The sequence below is a fragment of the Balaenoptera physalus genome (assembly GCF_965194825.1).
Source record: "Balaenoptera physalus genome assembly, chromosome: 14".
NCBI classification, from domain to species: Eukaryota; Metazoa; Chordata; class Mammalia; order Artiodactyla; family Balaenopteridae; genus Balaenoptera; species Balaenoptera physalus.
In genome coordinates, this window is record NC_138893.1 from 85,147,252 (window position 1) to 85,170,789 (window position 23,538).

At 38.6% G+C, this 23,538-nt stretch overlaps 1 protein-coding gene across 1 annotated transcript in view; it reads right to left on the reverse strand.

The window, feature by feature from the left end:
* Positions 1-23,538, reverse strand: part of CDH23 (cadherin related 23) — a 452,316-nt gene that overhangs the window by 140,189 nt on the left and 288,589 nt on the right. The gene's annotated exons all lie outside the window — the stretch shown is intronic.

A 23,538-nucleotide genomic window follows, 5' to 3' on the forward strand; every position in this document is an offset into this window, starting at 1 on the left:
GGATAAATCTGAGAAGAAGATATAACAGTTGTAAATATATATGCACCCAACATAGGAGGCCCTCAATATATAAGGCAAATGTTAACAGCCATAAGTGGAGAAAGTGACAGTAACATAACAATAGTAGGGGACTTTAACACCCCACTTACATCAACGGACAGATCATCCAGACAGAAAATCAATAAGAAAACACAGGCCTTAAATGACACATTAGATCAGACAGACTTATTTGATATTTATAGAACATTCCATCCAAAAGCAGTAGAATACAGTCTTCTCAAGTACACATGGAACATTCTCAGGATATGTCACATGCTGGTCCGTGAAACAAGGCTTGGTAAATTTAAGGAAACTGAAATCATATCAAGCCTCTTTTCAGACCACAGTGTTATGACATTAGAAACCAATTACAAGAAAAAAAAAGTAAAAAACATAAACACGTGGAGGCTAAACAATATATTACCAAACAACCAATGGATCACTGAAGAAATCAAAGAGGAAATTAAAAAATACCTACAGACAAATGACGACAAAAACACAATGATCCAAAACCTATGGGACACAGCAAAAGCAGTTCTAAGAGGGAAGTTTGTAGCAATACAGTCTTACCTCAGGAAACAAGAAAAATCTCAAACGAATAACCTAACCTTACAACTAAAGCAACTAGAGAAAGAAGAACAAACAAAACCCAAAGTTAGTAGAAGAAAAGAAATCATAAAGATGAGAGAGAAATAAGTGAAATAGAGACAAAGAAAACAATAGAAAAGATCAATGAAACTAAAAGCTGGTTCTTTGAAAAGATAAACAAAATTGATAAACCTTTAGCTAGACTCATCAAGATAAAAAGGGAGAGGCTCAAATCAATAAAATTAGTAATGAAAAAGAAGTTACAACAGACTTCAGAAATACAAAGGATAATAAGAGACTACTATAAGCAACTATATGTCAATAAAATGGACAACCTAGAAGAAATGGACAAATTCTTAGAAAGGTACAATCTCCCAAGACTGAACCAGGAAGAAATAGAAAATATGAACAGACCAGTCACAAGTACTGAAATTGAACCTGTGATTTAAAACCTTCTAACAAACAAAAGTCCAGGGCCACATGGCTTCACAGGCAAATTCTATCAAACATTTAGAGACGAGATAACACCTATCCTTCTCAAACTCTTCCAAAATATAGCAGAGGGAGGAACACTCCCAAACTCTTTCTACGAGGCCACCATCACACTGATACTAAGACCAGACAAAGATACCACAAAAAAAGAAAATTACAGGCCAATATCACCAATGAACATAAACGCAAAAATTCTCAGCAAGATACTAGCAAAACAAATCTGACAATACATTAAAAGCATCATTCACCATGATCAAGTGGGATTTATCTCACGGATGAAAGGACTTTTCAGTATCTGCAAATCATTCAGTGTGATACACCACATCAACAAACTGAAGAATAAAAACCTTATGATCATCTCAATAGATGCAGAAAAAGCTTTTGACCAAATTCAATACCCGTTTATTATAGAAACTCTCCAGATAGTGGGAATAGAGGGAACATAATAAAGGTCATATATGACAAGACACAGTTAACATCATTCTCAATGGTGAAAAGCTGAAAGCATTTCCTCTAAGATCAGGAACAAGACAAGATGTCCACTCTCACCAGTTTTATTCAACATAGTTTTGGAACTACTGGCCACAGCAGAGAACAAAAAGAAATAAAGGAATCCAAATTGGAAAAGTAGAAGTAAAACCATCACTGTTTGCAGATGACATTATACATAGAAAATCCTAAAAATGCTACCAGAAAACTACTAGAGCTCATCAATGAATTTGGTAAAGTTGCAGGATACAAAATTAATACACAGAAATCTCTTACATTCCTATACACTAAAAATGAAAGATCAGAAGAGAAATTAAAGAAACAACCCATTTACCATCGCATCAAAACAAATAAAATACTTAGGACTAAACCTACGTAAGGAGGCAAAGACCTGTACTCTGAAAACTATAAGACACTGATGAAAGAAATCAAAGATGACACAAACAGATGGAAAGGTATACCATATTCTTGGTTTGGAAGAATCAATATTTTCAAAATGACTATAATAACCAAGGCAATGTACAGATTCAGTGCAATCCCTATCAAATTACCAATGGCATTTTTTCACAGATCTAGAACAAAAAAATTTTTAATTTGCATGGAAACACAAAAGACCCTTAACAGCCAAAACAGTCCTGAGAAAGAAAAATGGAGCTGGAAGAATCAGGCTCCGTGACTTTGGACTATACTACAAAGCTGCAGTCATCAAAACAGTATGCTACTGGCACAAAAACAGAAATATAGATCAATGAAACCAGATATAAAGCCCAGAAATAAACCCACACACCTAAGGCCAATTAATCAATGACAAAGGATGCAAGAATATAAAATGGAGAAAAGACAGTTTCTACAACAAATGGTGCTGGGAAAACTGGACAACTATATGCAAAAGAATGAGATTAAAACATCCTTTAACACCATGCACAAAAATAAACTCAAAATGGATTAAAGACCCAAGTGTAAGGACAGATACTATAAAACTCTTAGAAGAAAACATAGGCAGAACACTCTTTGACATAAATCGCAGCAATATCTTTTTCAATCCATCTCCTAGAGTAATGGAAATAAAAACAAAAACAAATGCGACCTAATTAAACTCAAAACTTTTGCACAGTAAAAGAAACCATAAACAAAATGAAAAGACAACTCACTGAATGGGAGAAAATATTTGCAAATGATGCAACTGACAAGAGATTAATCTCCAAAATCTACAAACAGCTGATGCAGCTCAATTTCCAAAAACATACAAGCAAGCAAACAACCAGACAACTCAATCAAAAAATGAGCAAAAGATTAAACAGACATTTCTCCAAAGATGACATACAGATGGCCAAAAGGCACATGAAAAGATGCTCAACACTGCTAATTATTAGAGAAATGGAAATCAAAACTACAATGAGGTAAAACCTCACCCCCATCAGAATGGCCATCATAAAAAGTCTAAAAACAATAAATGCTGGAGAAGGCATGGAGAAAGGGAATGCTCCTACACTGCTGGTGGGAATGTAAATTTGTAAAACCACTATGCAGAACTACATGGAGGTTCTTTGAAAAAATAAAAATAGAGCTACCATATGATCCAGCCATCCCACTCCTGGGTATATATGTGGAGAAAACCATAACTCGAAAAGATACATGCACCCCAATGTTCACTGCAGCACTATTTATGATAGCCAAGAAAGGGAAGAAACCTAAATATCCTCTGACAGAGGAATGGATAAAGAAGATGTGGTACATATATACAGTGGAATATTACTCAGCCATAAGAAAGAATGAAATTATGCCATTTGCAGCAACATGAATGGACCTAGAGATTATCATCTTAAATGCAGTAACTCAAACAGAGAAAGACAAATACCATATGATATCACTTTTATGCAGAATCTAAAAAAGAATGACACAAATGAACTCATTTCCAAAACAGAAAGAGGCTCAGAGACTTAGAAAACAAACTTTCCCCTTTCCAAAGGGGAAAGGCCGTGGGAGAGGAGGGATAAATTGGGAGTTTGGGACTGACATATACACACTACTATATATAAAATAGATAATCAACAAGGACCTACTATATAGCACAGGGAACTCTACTAAATATTCTGTAATAACCTATACGGGAAAAGAATCTGACAAAGAATGGATATATGTATTAGTATAACTGAATCACTTTGCTGTACACCTGAAACTAATGGAACATTGTAAATCAACTACACTCCAGTATAAAATAAAAATTAAATTAAAAAAAGAAACACCAAAAGAATTAAACTGGGCCACTATTTTACACCATATACAAAAATCAATTGCAAATGGATTAAAAACTTCAATGTAAGACCTGAAACCACAAAACTAGAAGGAAAGCTAGGCAGTAAGCTTCTTGCCATCACTCTTAATGATGACTTTTTGGACTTGACACCAAAAGCAAAAGCAAAGGCAACAAAATAAAAAAGAAGTGGTACTACATTAAACTAAAAAGCTTGTGAACAGCAAAGGAAGCCATCAACAAATCAAAAGACAGCCTACGGAATAGGAGAATATTTTTGCAAATCATGTATCAGATAAGGGGTTCATATCCAAAATATGCATGTAAAGATCTCATATAACTCAATAGCCAAAAAAAAAGAAACAAAAAACCCCAAAAAACAAAAGACAAAACAAAACAAAAACCAATTTAAAAAATGGGCAGAGACTCTGAATAGTCATTTTTCTAAAGGGGACATACAAATGGCCAGTGGACACACAAAAAGATGCTCAACATCACTAATCATCAGGGAATTGCAAATCAAAACCACAGTGAGATATCACCTCACACCTGTCAGAATGGTTATCATCAAAAAACCAAGAAGTAACAAGTATTAGCAAGAACGTGAAAAAAGGGAATGCTTGCGCACTGTTGGTGGGAATGTATCAATAAATTGGAGTAGCCACTGTGGTAAACAGTATGGAGGTTCCTCAAAAAACTAAAAATAGAGCTACCATATCATCCAGCAATTCCACCTCTGGGCATTTATCTGAAGAAAACAAAAACACTAACTTGAAAAGGTATCTGTACCCCCATGTTCACTGCAGCATTATTTATAATAGCCAAGGTGTGGAAACAATGTAAATGTCCATCAAAGAATGAATGGATAAAGAAAATGTGGTGTGTGTGTGTACACACCACACACACACACACACACACACACAATGGAATATTATTCAGCCATAAAAAGAAGGAAATCCTGCCGTTTGTGACAACATGAATGGATCTCCTGAGGGCATTATGCTAAGCGAAATAAATCGGACAGAGAAAGACAAACACAATCTGATCTCACTTATATGTGGAATCTAAAACAAACAAACAAAAACAGAGTTCATAAATACAGAGAACATTGGTGGTTGCCAGAGGCAGGGTGTGGGAGGTGGATGGGAAATATGGGTGAAAGGGGTCAAAAAGGACAAACTCTACAAGCAACTAAATGCCAATAAAATGGACAACCTGGAAGAAATGGACAAATGCTTAGAAAAGCACAACCTCCCGACACTGAAAGAGGAAGAAATAGAAAATATAAACAGACCAATCACAAGCACTGAAATTGAAACAGTGATTAAAAATCTTCCAACAAACAAAAGCCCAGGACCAGATGGCTTCACAGGTGAATTCTATCAAACATGTAGAGAAGAGCTAACACCTATCCTGCTCAAACTCTTCCAAAATATAACAGAGGGAGGAACACTCCCAAACTCATTCTACGAGGCCACCATCACCCTGATACCAAAACCAGACAAAGATGCCACAAAGAAAGAAAACTATAGCCCAATATCACTGATGAACATAGATGCAAAAATCCTCAACAAAATACTAGCAAACAGAATCCAACAGCACATTAAAGGATCATACACCATGGTCAAATGGGGTTTATCCCAGGAATGCAAGGATTCTTCAACATACACAAATCAATCAATGTAATAAACTATATTAACAAATTGAAGGAGAAAACCCATATGATCATCTCAATAGATGCAGAAAAAGCTTTTGACAAAATTCAACACCCATTTATGATAAAAACCCTCCAGAGAGTAGGCATAAAGGGAACTTACCTCAACATAATAAAGGCCATATATGACAAACCCACAGCCAACATTGTTCTCAATGGTGAAAAACTGAAACCATTTCCTCTAAGATCAGGAACAAGACAAGGTTGTCCACTCTCACTACTATTATTCAACATAGTTTTGGAAGTTTTAGCCACAGCAGTCAGAGAAGAAAAAGAAATAAAAGAATCTAAAGCAGAAAAGAAGAAGTAAAACTGTCACTATTTGCAGATGACATGATACTATACATAGAGAATCCTAAAGATGCTACCAGAAAACTACTAGAACTAATCAATGAATTTGGTAAAGTAGCAGGATAGAAAATCAATGCACAGAAATCTCTTGCGACAGAAAGAACCAAGATGGCGGAGTAGAAGGACGTGCTCTCACTCCCTCTTGCGAGAGCACCAGAATCAAAACTGGCTGCTGGACAATCATTGACAGGAAGACCCTGGACTTCACCAAGGAGGATACCCCACGTCCAAGGACAGAGGAGAAGCCACAGTGAGATGGTAGGAGGGGCGCAATCAGAGTAAAATCAAATCCCATAACTGCTGGGTGGGTGACTCACAGACTAGCGAACACTTACACCACAGAAGTCCACCCACTGGAGTGAAGGTTCTGAGCCCCACGTCAGGCTTCCCAACCTGGGGGTCCGGCTACGGGAGGAGGAATTCCTAGAGAATCAGACTTTGAAGCCTAGTGGGAATTGATTGCAGGACTTTGACAGGACTGGGGGAAACAGAGACCCCACTCTTGGAGGGCACACACAAAGTAATGTGTGCATCGGGAGCCAGGGGAAGGAGCAGTGACCCTGGGGGAGACTGAACCAGACCTACCTGCTGGTGTTGGGGGGTCTCCTGCAGAGGCGAGTGGTGGCTCTGTTTCACCGTGGGGATAAGGACACTGGCAGCCAAGGTTCTGGGAAGTTCTCCTTGGCGTGAGCCCTCCCAGAGTCTGCCATTAACCCCACCAAAGAGCACGGGTAGGCTCCAGTGTTGGGTTGCCTCAGGCAAAACAACCAACAGGGAGGGAACCCAGCCCCACCCATCAACAGTCAAGTGGATTAAGGTTTTACTGAGCTCTGACCGCCACAGCAACAGGGAGGGAACCCAGACCCACCCATCAACAGTCAAGTGGATTAAGGTTTTACTGAGCTCTGACTGCCACAGCAACAGTCAGCTCTACCCACCACCAGAGCCTCCCATCAAGACTCTTAGATAGCCTCAACCACCAGAGGGCAGACAACAGAAGCAAGAAAAACTACAATCCTGCAGCCTGTGGACCAAAAACCACAGTTACAGAAAGATAGAGAAGATGAAAAGGCAGAGGGCTATGTACCAGATGAAGGAACAAGAAAAAACCCCAGAAAAACAACTAAATGAAGTGGAGATAGGCAACCTTCCAGAGAAAGAATTCAGAATAATGATAGTGAAGATGATCCAGGACCTTGGAATAAGAATGGAGGCAAAGATTGAGAAGATGCAAGAAATGATTAACAAAGACCTAGAAGAATTAAAGAACAAACAAACAGAGATGAACAACACAATAACTGAAATGAAAACTACACTAGAAGGAATCAATAGCAGAATAACTGAGGCAGAAGAACGGATAAGTGACCTGGAAGACAGAATGGTGGAATTCACTGCTGCGGAACAGACTAAAGAAAAAAGAATGAAAAGAAATGAAGACAGCCTAAGAGACCTCTGGGACAACATTAAACGCAACAACATTCTCATTATAGGGGTCCCAGAAGGAGAAAAGAGAGAGAAAGGACCAGAGAAAATATTTGAAGAGATTATAGTCGAAAACTTCCCTAACATGGGAAAGGAAATAGCCACCCAAGTCCAGGAAGCGCAGAGAGTCCCATACAGAATAAACCCAAGGAGAAACACGCCGAGACACATAGTAATCAAAGTGGCACAAATTAAAGACAAAGAAAAATTATTGAAAGCAGCAAGGGAAAAACGACAAATAACATACAAGGGAACTCCCATAAGGTTAACAGCTGATTTCTCAGCAGAAACTCTACAAGCCAGAAGGGAGTGGCATGATATACTTAAAGTGATGAAAGGGAAGAACCTACAACCAAGATTACTCTACCCGGCAAGGATCTCATTTAGATTTGATGGAGAAATCAAAAGCTTTACAGACAAGCAAAAGCTAAGAGAATTCAGCACCACCAAACCAGCTCTACAACAAATGCTAAAGGAACTTCTCTAAGTGGGAAACACAAGAGAAGAAAAAGACCTACAAAAACAAACCCAAAACAATTAAGAAAAGTCATAGAAACATACATATCGATAATTACCTTAAACGTGAATGGATTAAACGCCCCAACCAAGAGACATAGACTGGCTGAATGGATACAAAAACAAGACCCATATATATGCTGTCTACAAGAGACCCACTTTAGACCTAGGGACACATACAGACTGAAAGTGAGGGGATGGAAAAAGATATTCCATGCAAATGGAAATCAAAAGAAAGCTGGAGTAGCTATACTCATATCAGATAAAATAGACTTTAAAATAAAGAATGTTACAAGAGACAAGGAAGGACACTATATAATGATCCAGGGATCAATCCAAGAAGAAGATATAACAATTATAAATATATATGCACCCAACATAGGAGCACCTCAATACATAAGGCAACTGCTAACAGCTATAAAAGAGGAAATCGACAGTAACACAATAATAGTGGGGGACTTTAACACTTCACTTACACCAATGGACAGATCATCCAAAATGAAAATAAATAAGGAAACAGAAGCTTTAAATGACACAAGAGACCAGATAGATTTAATTGATATATATAGGACATTCCATCCAAAAACAGCAGATTACACGTTCTTCTCAAGTGCGCACGGAACATTCTCCAGGATAGATCACATCTTGGGTCACAAATCAAGCCTCAGTAAATTTAAGAAAATTGAAATCATACCAAGCATCTTTTCTGACCACAACGCTATGAGATTAGAAATGAATTACAGGGAAAAAAACGTAAAAAAGACAAACACATGGAGGCTAAACAATACGTTACTAAATAACCAAGAGATCACTGAAGAAATCAAAGAGGAAATAAAAAAATACCTAGAGACAAATGACAATGAAAACACGACGACCCAAAACCTATGGGATGCAGCAAAAGCGGTTCTAAGAGGGAAGTTTATAGCTATACAAGCCTACCTAAAGAAACAAGAAAAATCTCAACTAAACAATCTAACCTTACACCTAAAGAAACTAGAGAAAGAAGAACAAACAAAACCCAAAGTTAGCAGAAGGAAAGAAATCATAAAGATCAGAGCAGAAATAAATGAAATAGAAACAAAGAAAACAATAGCAAAGATCAATAAAACTAAAAGTTGGTTCTTTGAGAAGATAAACAAAATTGATAAGCCATTAGCCAGACTCATCAAGAAAAAGAGGGAGAGGACTCAAATCAATAAAATCAGAAATGAAAAAGGAGAAGTTACAACAGACACTGCAGAAATACAAAACATCCTAAGAGACTACTATGAGCAACTTTATGCCAATAAAATGGACAACCTGGAAGAAATGGAGAAATTCTTAGAAAGGTATAACCTTCCAAGACTGAATCAGGAAGAAACAGAAAATATGAACAGACCAATCACAAGTAATGAAATTGAAACTGTGATTAAAAATCTTCCAACAAACAAAAGTCCAGGACCAGATGGCTTCACAGGTGAATTCTATCAAACATTTAGAGAAGAGCTAACACCCATCCTTCTCAAACTCTTCCAAAAAACTGCAGAGGAAGGAACACTCCCAAACTCATTCTATGAGGCCACCATCACCCTGATACCAAAACCAGACAAAGACACTACAAAAAAAGAAAATTACAGACCAATATCACTGATGAATATAGACGCAAAAATCCTCAACAAAATACTAGCAAACAGAATCCAACAAAATATTAAAAGGATCATACACCACGATCAAGTGGGATTTATCCCAGGGATGCAAGGATTCTTCAATATACGCAAATCTATCAATGTGATACACCATATTAACAAACTGAAGAATAAAAACCATATGATCATCTCAATAGATGCAGAAAAAGCTTTTGACAAAATTCAACACCCATTTCTGATAAAAACTCTCCAGAAAGTGGGCATAGAGGGAACCTACCTCAACATAATAAAGGCCATATATGACAAACCCACAGCAAACATCATTCTCAATGGTGAAAAACTGAAAGCATTTCCTCTAAGATCAGGAACGAGACAAGGATGTCCACTCTCACCACTATTATTCAACATAGTTCTGGAAGTCCTAGCCACGGCAATCAGAGAAGAAAAAGAAATAAAAGGAATACAAATTGGAAAAGAGGAAGTAAAACTGTCACTGTTTGCGGATGACATGATACTATACATAGAGAATCCTAAAACTGCCACCAGAAAACTGCTAGAGCTAATTAATGAATATGGTAAAGTTGCAGGATACAAAATTAATGTACAGAAATCTCTTGCATTCCTATACACTAATGATGAAAAATCTGAAAGAGAAATTATGGAAACACTCCCATTTACCATTGCAACAAAAAGAATAAAATACCTAGGAATAAACCTACCTAGGGAGACAAAAGACCTGTATGTAGAAAACTATAAGACACAGATGAAAGAAATTAAAGATGATACCAACAGATGGAGAGATATACCATGTTCTTGGATTGGAAGAATCAACATTGTGAAAATGAGTATACTACCCAAAGCAATCTACAGATTCAATGCAATCCCTATCAAATTACCAATGGCATTTTTTACGGAGCTAGAACAAATCATCTTAAAATTTGTATGGAGACACAAAAGACCCCGAATAGCCAAAGCAGTCTTGAGGCAAAAAAATGGAGCTGGAGGAATCAGACTCCCTGACTTCAGACTATACTACAAAGCTACAGTAATCAAGACAATATGGTACTGGCACAAAAACAGAAACATAGATCAATGGAACAAGATAGAAAGCCCAGAGATTAACCCATGCACCTATGGTCAACTAATCTATGACAAAGGAGGCAAAGATATACAATGGAGAAAAGACAGTCTCTTCAATAAGTGGTGCTGGGAAAACTGGACAGCTACATGTAAAAGAATGAAATTAGAATACTCCCTAACACCATACACAAAAATAAACTCAAAATGGATTAGAGACCTAAATATAAGACTGGACACTATAAAACTCTTAGAGGAAAACATAGGAAGAACACTCTTTGACATAAATCACAGCAAGATCTTTTTTGATCCACCTCCTAGAGTAATGGAAATAAAAACAAAAATAAACAAGTGGGACCTAATGAAACTTCAAAGCTTTTGCACAGCAAAGGAAACCATAAACAAGACGAAAAGACAACCCTCAGAATGGGAGAAAATATTTGCAAATGAATCAACGGACAAAGGATTAATCTCCAAAATATATAAACAGCTCATTCAGCTCAATATCAAAGAAACAAACACCCCAATCCAAAAATGTGCAGAAGACCTAAATAGACATTTCTCCAAAGAAGACATACAGACGGCCACGAAGCACATGAAAAGATGCTCAACATCACTAATTATTAGAGAAATGCAAATCAAAACTACAGTGAGGTATCACCTCACTCCTGTTAGAATGGGCGTCATCAGAAAATCTACAAACAACAAATGCTGGAGAGGGTGTGGCGAAAAGGGAACCCTCTTGCACTGTTGGTGGGAATGTAAATTGATACAGCCACTATGGAGAACAATATGGAGGTTCCTTAAAAAACTAAAAATAGAATTACCATATGACCCAGCAATCCCACTACTGGGCATATACCCAGAGAAAACCGTAATTCAAAAAGACACATGCACCCGAATGTTCATTGCAGCACTATTTACAATAGCCAGGTCATGGAAGCAACCTAAATGCCCATCAACAGACCAATGGATAAAGAAGATGTGGTACATATATACAATGGAATATTACTCAGCCATAAGAAGGAACGAAATTGAGTCATTTGTTGAGACGTGGATGGATCTAGAGACTGTCATACAGAGTGAAGTAAGTCAGAAAGAGAAAAACAAATATCATATATTAATGCATGTATGTGGAACCTAGAAAAATGGTACAGATGAGCCAGTTTGCAGGGCAGAAGTTGAGACACAGATGTAGAGAATGGACATATGGACACCAAGGGGGGAAAACTGCAGTGGGGTGGGGATGGTGGTGTGCTGAATTGGGCGATTGGGATTGACATGTATACACTGATGTGTATAAAATTGATGCCTAAGAAGAACCTGCAGTATAAAAAAACAAACAAAACAACTAATACTAAACTTTCATTGGGTTATTTGTATGGAAATATGTTAATATAAATGTTTCAGACATTACATGAAATTTCTAAAAATCTTATATTTGTATTTGTATGGAAATATGTATGGAAATATGTTAATATAAATGTTTCAGACATTACATGAAATTTTAAAAAATCTTATATTTGTATTTGTATGGAAATATGTATGGAAATATGTTAATATAAATGTTTCAGACATTACATGAAATTTCTAAAAATCTTATATGTTCTGGTATAGTGTTATAAGTAATAATCCTAGTTATTACTTTAAAATGTATATCTCAGAAATAACTAATTTTCTTGTCAACTGCTTTATTATGAACTTTCATCAAATCTTTTACCGTGGTCATTTTTAAGTCTTTTGTCATTTACAGACAGTTCTGGGTGTACTCTGATGATTTTGCAAATATGTTCCTATAAAAGGGTTTCATCTTCAAGAAATTCATGGAAAAGACTCTACCAAGTACAGGTTTATGGTAACTGACTGTACTGCTGAACTGAATGAATAAGCATTTTCAGAACTCTGATGAAAAACTGATGAACTCATAAAAGTGCTAACAAAAGATCAAGATGAAAAAAAACAATTAATTACATGGGACTGAGTGAACTGATGAGGATGAGTATAATTTTTGTGACTTTCTCTCTGAATTAAAAAAAAAAAAATCCCACAAGGACTCAGAGGCAAAGAATATACAAATCAATTTTCACTGCAAAGTAAAGGAGCTGTTACAGTGGAGGATTACTGGACTGAATGTCAATATTATGACATAGTATGAGTGTGTTTCATGTTTGGTAATTGCAATCATTGTTGCTTTTGTTGTGGTCATCCATGTACAATGCTTGGTGTCAGTCTATTTATCTCTTGTAAAAATAAAATACAGTGTGTGTGTGTGAAAAAAAAAAAAAAGAATGCTACAGACTACAATGGGAGAAATATTCAATTCCTACTAATAACCTTGAAAAAAAAAAAAAAGAAATCTCTTGCATTCCTATACACTAATGAAGAAAAACCTGAAAGAGAAATTAAGGAGACACTCCCATATACCACTGCAACAAAAAGAATAAAATACCTAGGAATAAACCTACCTAAGGAGACAAAAGACCTGTATGCAGAAAACTATAAGACACTGATGAAACAAATTAAAGATGATACAAACAGAGGAGAGATATATCATGTTCTTGGGTTGGAAGAATCAACATTGTGAAAATGACTCTACTACCCAAAGCAATCTACAGATTCAATGCAATCGCTATCAAACTACCAATGACATTTTTCACAGAACTAGAACAGAAAATTTCACAATTTGTATGGAAACACAAAAGACCCCGAATAGCCAAAGCAATCTTGAGAAAGGAAAACGGAGCTGGAGGAATCAGGCTCCCTGACTTCAGACTATACTACAAAGCTACAGTAATCAAGACAGTATGGTACTGGCACAAAAACAGAAATATAGATCAATGGAAAAGGATAGAAAGCCCAGAGATAAACTCACGCACATATGGTCACCTTATCTTTGATAACGGAGGCAAGAATATACAATGGAGAAAAGACAGCCTCTTCAATAAGTGGTGCTGGGAAAACTGGACAGCTACATGTAAAAGAATGAAATTAGAACACTCCCTAACACCATACACAAAAATAAACTCAAAATGGATCAAAGACCTAAATGTAAGGCCAGACACTATAAAAGTCTTAGAGGAAAACATAGGCAGGACACTCTATGACATAAATCACAGCAAGATCCTTTTTGACCCAACTCCTAGAGAAATGGAAATAAAAACAAAAACAAATGGGACCTAATGAAACTTAAAAGCTTTTGTACAGCAAAGGAAACCATAAACAAGATGAAAAGACAACCCTCAGAATGGGAGAAAATATTTTCCAATGAAGCAACTGACAAAAGATTAATCTCCAAAATTTACAAGCAGCTCATGCAGCTCAGTATCAAATAAAAAAACAACCCAATCCAAAAATGGGCAGAAGACCTAAATAGACATTTCTCCAAAGAAGATATACAGGTTGCCAACAAACATATGAAAGGATGCTCAACATCACTAATCATTAGAGAAATGCAAATCAAAACCACAATGAGGTATCACCTCACACCAGTCAGAATGGCCATCATCAAAACATCTACAAACAATAAATGCTGGAGAGAGTGTGGAGAAAAGGGAACCCTCTTGCACTGTTGGTGGGAATGTAAATTGATACGGCCACTATGGAGAACAGTATGGAGGTTCCCTAAAAAACCAAAAATAGAATTACCATATGACCCAGCAATCCCACTACTGGGCATATACCCTGAGAAAACCATAATTCAAAAAGAGTCATGTACCACAATGTTCACTGCAGCTCTATTTACAATAGCCAGGACATAGAAGCAACCTAAGTTTCCATCAACAGATGAATGGATAAAGAAGATGTGGCACATATATACAATGGAATATTACTCAGCCATAAAAAGAAACGAAATTGAGTTATTTGTAGTGAGGTGGATGAACCTAGAGTCTGTCATACAGAGTGAAGTAAGTCAGAAAGAGAAAAACAAATACCGTATGCTTACACATATATATGGAATCTAAAAAAAAAAAAAGGTTCTGAAGAACCTAGGGGCAGGACAGGAATAAAGACGCAGATGTAGAGAATGGACTTGAGGACATGGGGAGGGGGAAGAGTAAGCTGGGATGAAGTGAGAAAGTGGCATGGAGTTATATATACTACCAAATGTAAAATAGATAGCTAGTGGGAAGCAGCCGCATAGCACAGGGATATCAGCTCGGTGCTTTGTGATCACCTAGAGGGGTGGGATAGGGAGGGTGGGAGGGACGCAAGAGGAAGGAGATATGGGGATATATATATATATATATGTATAGCTATAGCTGATTCACTTTGTTATAAAGCAGAAACACACCACTGTAAAGCAATTATACTCCAATAAAGATGTTAAAAAAAAAAAGGACAAACTTACAGCTCTAAAGTATGTGTCATGGGGGTGTAATATACAGCATGGTGACTATCTTTAATAATACAGTACTGCATATTTGAAAGTTGCTAAAGGAGTAGATTTTAAAAGTTCTCATCACAGGAAAAAAATTTTTGTAACTATATTGTACACCTGAAACTAATATAATGTTATATGTAATTATATCTGAATAAAAAGTAACACGTATTGGGGCAATTTAAAAAAAAGAAATTCTTCCATCCAGATGGTCTTGCATCAAAAGCTTTAAATGGGCAGCCAGCAAGGGGAGGGGTGACTGGTCCTTTCTTGGGAGCGTGTCTTCCACTCAAGGGGCTGAACCTTGAGTAAGAGGCTGGCAAATGTCTCTGGGGGAGGAGTAAGGTCCAGTGAGACCATCCCTCCATGAACATCTCCTCGGGAACCTCCTCTGAGCTGTCAGTTGACATTTGTGTGCTCTGAGCTGTTCCACAGCTGCCAGCCACTGAGCCTGGAAGGTTCTGGCTCTGAGACCAGGAAAGTCCCCACCCCAGAAGATGGGAAGGGATGAGAAAAATCCAAGATGATCAGGACAAGGCCACAAGAACACAGGTGTCCCGAGGGACAGGGGTGTCCTGTGAATTGGTCCTGTTGTTGGTTCCTTCCTCCCAACTGGAGAGTGGCTGAGAATAGTTAGGTACACCTAACAATCTCTGTCTCTTCCTGGTCATTTACACAGATTTTGGACCGGTAATCCAAGCTGATAGACACTGTCTTACTCATCCTTTTGGGCTTCCATATGCATCAGACCCTTTGTTTTCAAGAACAGACATGCCCTCTGAATTCAACCTGGCTTTGATCATGTTGAAAATGAGAGGGCTTCCCCGTGGCTCAGTTTAACTGAAGACAAGGGAAAGAGATGGCCTAGAACCTTGGTGGGTGACATGACAACGCTGGCATAGGTCAGGCAGTGAGCACACCAACCCACCTAATGGCTACGGCAGGTTGAGAGCCCCTTCCTGCTGGAGGTTGTGTATCCAGGTGGTGAAGACCACATGCTGAGGCCTGGCCTTGGCGCTTACCAGCTGTGTGACTTTGGGCAAGTAACACAGACTCTCAGTAAAGTGGGGATGATAAGTGTACTTAGCACTGAGTTCTCCAGCATTTAGTTGTGAGGATTACATCAGATAACATGGGTAAAGCACTTGACAAAGAGCTTGATACAAAGTGAGGGCTTCATAAATACAGCCACTGCTGCTGCTGCTGCTGATGTGCTGTCATTAGCGTTTCTAAGCTTCCTCATTCCTGAAGATGGCAGAGTAGAAGGACTCAAGCTCACCTTAGCTCATGAAAGTACCAAAAGCACAACTAACTGCTGAACAACCATCAACAAAGGACTCAAACCTACCAAAAAAGACATTCTACATCCAAAGTAGAACTCACAACAAAATGGTAGGAGGGATGGTTTCATGATATAATCAAGTCCCATACCCGTCAGTGGGTGACCCACAAACGGGATAATAATTATATCACACAGATTCTCCCATAGGAGTGAGAGTTCTGAGCCCCACTTTCAGGCTCCTCAGCTTGGAGGTCTGGCATCGGGAGGAGGAGCCCCCAGAGCATTTGGCTTTGAAGGCCAGTGGGGCTTGAGTGCAGGAGTTCCACAGTACTGGGGGAAACAGAGACTCCATTCTTGGAGGGCACACACCAGGTTTCACATATACTGGGAACCAGGGCAAAGCAGTGACTCCACAGGAGCCTGAGGCAGACATACTTGCGGGTCTTGGAGGGCCTCCTGGGGAGGTGGAGGTTGTCTGTGGCTCACTGTGGGGGCAAGGACACTGGAGGTAGAAACCTCAGTGAACATTCACTGTTGTGAGCTCTGCCAGAAGTCACCATTTTGGCTTCAAGACCTGGGCCCACCCAATACCCTGCAGGCTCCAGTGGTGGGACCTCTCAGGCCAAACAACCAACAGGGTGGGAACACAGCCACACCCATCAGCAGACAGGCTGCCTAAAGTCATCCTGATACTACAGCTGCCTGCTAAACACACCCCTTGACATGGCCCTGCCCACCAGAGGGACAAGATCCAGCTCCACCAACTAGTGGGCAGGCACCAGCCACTTCCACCAGGAAGCCTGCACAAGCTCCTGGACCAACCTCACCCATCAGGGGGCAGACACCAGTGGTAGAGGAGCTACGATCCTACAGCCTGAGGAATGGAGGCCACAAACACAGAAAGTTAAACAAAATGAGATGGCAGAGGAATATGTTCCAGATGAAGAAACAAGATAAAACTTTGGAAGACCAACTAAGTGAAGTGGAGATAGGCAATCGTCTTGAAAAAGAATTCAGAGGAATGATAGTAAAGATATCAAAGATCTCGGAAGAAGAATGGAGGCACAGACTGAGAAGATACAAGAAATGTTTAACAAAGAGCTAGAACATTTAAAGAACAAACAGAGATCTACAACAGAATAACTGAAATGAAAAATACACTAGGAAGAATCAATAGCAAAATAAATGAGGCAGAAGAGCAATAAATGAACTAGAAGACAGAGGGGTGGAAATCAGCACTATGCAACAGAATTAAAAAAAAGAATGAAAAGAAATAAGGACAGTCTCAGAGACCCCTGGTACAACATTAAATGCACCAACATTCACATTATAGGGATCCCAGAAGATGAGCGAGAGAAAGGGCCTGAGAAAATATTTGAAGAGATAATACCTGAAAACTTCCCTAACATGGGAAAGGAAATATTCACTCAAGTCCAGGATATGCAGAGTCCCATACAGGATAAATCCAAGGAGGAACACACCGAGACACATAGTAATCAAACTGACAAAAAATTAAAGACAAAGAAAAAATATTAAAAGCAACAAGAGAAAAGCAACAAATAACATGCAAGGGAACTCCCATAAGGATATCAGATGATTTTTCAGCATGAACTCTGCAGGCCAGGAGCGAGTGGCATGATATATTTAACGTGATGAAAGGGAAAAACTACAACCAAGAATACTCTACCCAGCAAGGTTCTCATTCAGATTCAATGGAGAGATCAAAACCTTTACAAATAAGCAAAAGCTAAGAGAATTCAGCACCACCAAACCAGCTTTACAACAAAAGCTAAAGGAACTTCTCTAGACAGAAAAGAAAAGGCCACAACTAGAAACAAGAAAATTATAAATAGGAAAGCTCTCTGGTAAAAGCAAACATACAGGAAAGGTAGGAAATCATCCACACACAAATACGATATCAAAACCAGCATTCATGAGAAGAGGAGAGTACAGATGCAGCATATTGGAAATGCAATGAAAATTAAGAGAGCAGCAACTTGAAATAATCTTGTATATATATAGACTGCTATATCAAAACCTCATGGGAACTGCAAACCAAAAATCTACAATAGATACACACACACAAAAGAAAACAATCTAAACAAGAGAACAAGAGAACAATCTCACAAGAGAACAAAAGAGGAAGGGGAGAAAAAAGACCTACAGAAACAAATCCAAAACAGTTAACAAAATGGCAATACGAACATACTTATAAATAATTACGTTAAATGTAAATGTATTAAATACTCCAACCAAAAGACACAGACTGGCTGAATGGATACAAAAACAAGACCCGGATATATGCTGCGTACAAGAGATCCACTTCAGATCTAGGGACACATACAGACTGACAGTGAGGGGATGGAAAAAGGTATTCCATGCAAATGGAAATCAGAAGAAAGCTAGAGGAACAATATTCACATCAGACAAAATAGACTTTAAAATAAAGACTGTTACAACAAGAGACAAAGAAGGATACTACATAATGATCAAGGGATCAATCCAAGAAGAATATATAACAATATACAACACTTGTAAATATGTAAATATATGCACCCAACATAGGAGCACCAAATATATATGGCAAATACTAACAGCCATTAAAGGAGAAATCTACAGTAACACAGTAATAGTGGGAGACTATAAAACCCCACTTACATCAATGGACATATCATCCAGACAGAAGATCAATAAGGAAACAGGCCTTAAATGACACATTAGACCAGATGGACTTAATTGATATTTATAAAAGATTCCGTCCCATAGCACCAGAATACACATTCTTCTCAAGTGCATATGGAACATTCTCCAGGATAGATCACATCTTGGGCCACAAATCAAGCCTTGGTAAATTTAAGAAAACTGAAATCACATCAAGCATCTTTTCTGACCACATTGGTACGAGATTAGAAATCAACTACAAGAAAAAAAAACTGTAAAAAGAACACAAACACATGGAGGCTAAACAATATGTTACTAATCAACCAACGGATCACTGAAGAAATCAAAGAGGGAATCAGAAAATACTTACAGACAAATGACAACAAAAACACAATGATCCAAAACCTATGGGATGCAGCAAAAGCAGTTCTAAGAGGGAAGTTTGGAGCAATACAACCTTACCTCAGGAAACAAGAAAAATCTCAAACGAATAACCTAACCTTATAACTAAAGCAACTAGAGAAAGAAGAACAAACAAAACCCAAAGTTAATAGAAATCATAAAGATCAGAGCAGAAATAAATGAAATAGACATGAAGAAAACAATAGAAAAGATAGATGAAACTAAAAGCTGGTTCTTTGAAAAGATAAACAAAATGGATAAACCTTTAGCCAGACTCATCAAGAAAGAAAAGAGAGGGCTGAAAACAATAAAATTTGAAATGAAGAAGGGAAGTTACAACAGACACCACAGAAATACAAAGGATCATAAAAGACTACCACAAGCAACTATATGGCAATAAGATGGACAAGCTAGAAGAAATGGACAAATCCTTAGAAAGGTATAATCTCCCAAGACTGAACTAGGAAGAAATAGAAAATATGAACAAACCAATCATAAGTATTGGAATTGAAACTGTGATTTTAAAACATCCAACAAGGGACTTCCCTGGTGGTCCAGTGGTAAAGAATCCGTCTTCCAATGCAGGGGACACAAGTTTGATCCCTGGTTGGGGAATTAAGGTCCCACATACCACAGGGCAACTAAGCCCACATGCCACAAATACTGAGCTTGCACGACTCAATGAGAGAGCCCACGTTCTGCAAAATACAGAGCCCACGCGTTCCGGAGCCTGCATGCTACAGCTACAGAGCCCACATGCCCTGGAGCCCACGTGCCACAACTAGAGAGAGAAAACCTGCATGTCACAACTATAGAGAAGCCTGCGTGCTACAACTAGAGAGAAGCCTGTGCACCACAACTAGAGAGAAGCCTGAGCACTGCAATGAAAACCCCGTGCCTCAACGAAAGATCCCACGTGCTGCAACTAAGGTCTAACACAGTCAAAAACATTAAGAAAATATATAAATTTTTTAAAAAATCCAACAAAGAAAAGTCCAGGATCAGGCTTCACAGGAGAATTCTATCAAACATTTAGAGAAGAGTTAACACCTATCCTTCTGAAACTCTTCCAAAAACTGCAGAGGAAGGAACACTCCCAAGCTCATTGTATAAGCCTACCATCAGCTGATACCAAAACCAGACAAAGATACCACAGAAAAAGAAAATTATAGGCCAACATCACTGACGAACATGGACACAGAAATCCTCAACAGAATACTAGTGAACCGAATCCAACAATACATTAAAAGGATCATATACCATGATTAAGTGGGAGTTATCCCAGGGATGCAAGGATTTTTCAATATCCGCAAATCAATCAGTGTGATACACCACATTAAGAAATTGAAGAATAAAAACCATATGATAATCTCAATAGATGCAGAAAAAGCTTTTGATAAAATTCAACACCCATGGGGACTTCCCTGGTGGCACAGTGGTTAAGAATCCACCTGCCAGTGTAGGGGACACGGGTTCGATCCCTGGTCCGGGAAGATCCCACATGCTGTGGAGCAACTAAGCCCGTGCGCCACAACTACTGAGCCTGTGCTCTAGAGCCCGCAAGCCACAACTACTGAAGTCTGCACACCTAGAGCCCGTGCTCTGCAACGAGAAGCCACCGCAATGAGAAGCCCGCACACCGCAACGAAGAGTAGCCCCCTCTTGCCACTAGAGAAAGCCCACACGCAGCAACGAAGACCCAACGCAGCCAAAAAAAACAAACAAACAAACAAACAAAAACACCTAATGAGTACTGTGACGCTCCTAAAGAAGGTTACGGTATGCAGCACCCCCAAATTAAAAAAAAAAAATTCAACACCCATTTATGATAAAAAACTCTCCAGGGACTTCCCCGGTGGTCCAGCGGGTAAGACACCGTGGTCCCAACGTAGGGGACTGGGGTTCAATCCCTGGTCGGGGAACTAGATCCCACACTCATGCTGCAATTAAGTTTTCATGCTGCAGCTAAGAGTCTGCATGCTGCAACTAAGAAGTCTGCATTCCACAACTAAGAAGGTCCCACATGCTGCAACTAAAAAGATCCCACATGCTGCAACGAAGATCCCATGTGCCACAACTAAGACCCAGTGCAGCCAAAATAAATAAATTAATAATGAAATAAATAAAATAAATATTAAAAAAAACCTCTCCAGAAAGTGGGCATAGAGGGAACCTACCTCAACATAACGAAGACCATATATGACAAACCCACAGCTAACAACATTCTCTCAGTGAAAAGCTGAAAGTATTTCCTCTAAGATCAGGAACAAGACAAGGGTGCCCACTCTCACCACTTTTACTCAACATAGTTCTGGAAGTCTTAGCCATGGTAATCAGAGAAGAAAAATAAATAAATGGAATCCAGATTGGAAAAGGAGAAGTAAAACTGTCACTGTTTGCAAATGACATGATACTCTACATAGAAAATCCTAAAGATGCTACCAGAAAACTACTAGAGCTCATCAGTGAATTCGGTAAAGTTGCAGGATACAAAATTAATACACAGAAATCTGTTGCATTCCTATACACTAAAGTTCCTATACAAAGGAAGTTCAGATAGAGAAATTAAAGAAACGATCCCATTTACCATCGCGTCAAAAAGAAGAAAATACCTAGGAATAAACCTCCCTAAGGAGAAAAAAGACCTGTACTCTGAAAACTATACAGACACTGATCAAAGAAATCGAAGATGACAGAAACTGATGGAAAGATCCACCATGTTCTTGGATTAGAAGAATCAATATTATCAAAATGCCTATACTACCCATGGCAATCTATAGATTCAATGCAATCACTATCAAACTACCGAAGACATTTGTCACAGAACAACAACAAAAATTTAAAAATTTGTATGGAAACACAAAAGACTCCAAATAGCCAAGGCAATCCTGAGAAAGAAAACTGAAGCTGGAGGAATCAGGCTCCCTGACTTCAGACTATACCATAAAGTTACAGTCATCAAAACAGTATGGTTCTGGCACAAAAACAGAAATATAGACCAATGGAACAGGATAGAAAACCCAGAAATAAACCCATGCACCTAAGGTCAATTAATCTATGACAAAGGATGCAAGAATATACAATGGAGAAAAGACAGTCTCTTCAACAAATGGTGCTGGGAAAACTGGACAGCTACATGTAAAAGAATGAAATTAGAACACTCCCTAACACCATACACAAAGATAAATTCAACATGGGTCAAAGACCTAAATGTAAGGTCAGACACTATAAAACTCTTAGAGGAAAACATAGGCAGAACACTCTTTGACATAAATTACAGCAATATCCTTTTGGATCCACCTCCTAGAGTAATGAAAATAAAAACAAAAATAAGCAAATGTGACCTAATTAGACTAAAGAACTTTTGCACAGCAAAGGAAACGATACACAAAATGAAAACACAACCCGCAGAATGGGAGAAAATATTTGTAAATGAAGCCACTGAGAAGGGATTAACCTTCCAAATATACAGACAGCTCATGCAGCTCTATATTAAAAAAAAAAACAAAACCCAAACAACCCAATCAAAAATGGGCAGAATATCAGATAGACATTTCTCCAAAGAAGACATACAGATGACCAAAAAGTACTTGAAAAGGTGCTCAACATCTCTAATTATTAGAGAAATTCAAATCAAAACTACAATCAGGGGGCTTCCCTGGTGGCGCAGAGGTTAAGAATCTGCCTGCCAATGCAGGGGACACGGGTTCGAGCCCTGGTCTGGGAAGATCCCACATGCTGCGGAGCAGCTAGGCCTGTGAGCCACAACTACTGAGCCCACATGCCACAACTACTGAAGCCCGCGTGCCTAGAGCCCATGCTCCACAACAAGAGAAGCCACCGCAATGAGAAGCCCACATGCCGCAATGAAGAGTAACCCCTGCTCGCCGCAACTAGAAAAAGCCCGCGTGCAGCAATGAAGACCCAATGCAGCCAAAAATAAAATAAATAAATAAATTTAAAAAAACAAAAAAAACAAAACTACAATCAGGTATCACCTCACACCAGTTAGAATGGCCATCAAAAAGCCTACAAACAATAAATGCTGGGGAGGTGTGGAGAAAAGGGAACCCTCCTACACTGTTGGTGGGAATGTAAATTGATGCAGCCACTATGGAGAACAGAACGGGGGATCCTCAAAAAACTAAAAGTAGAGCTACCATATGATCCAGCAATCCTACTCCTGGC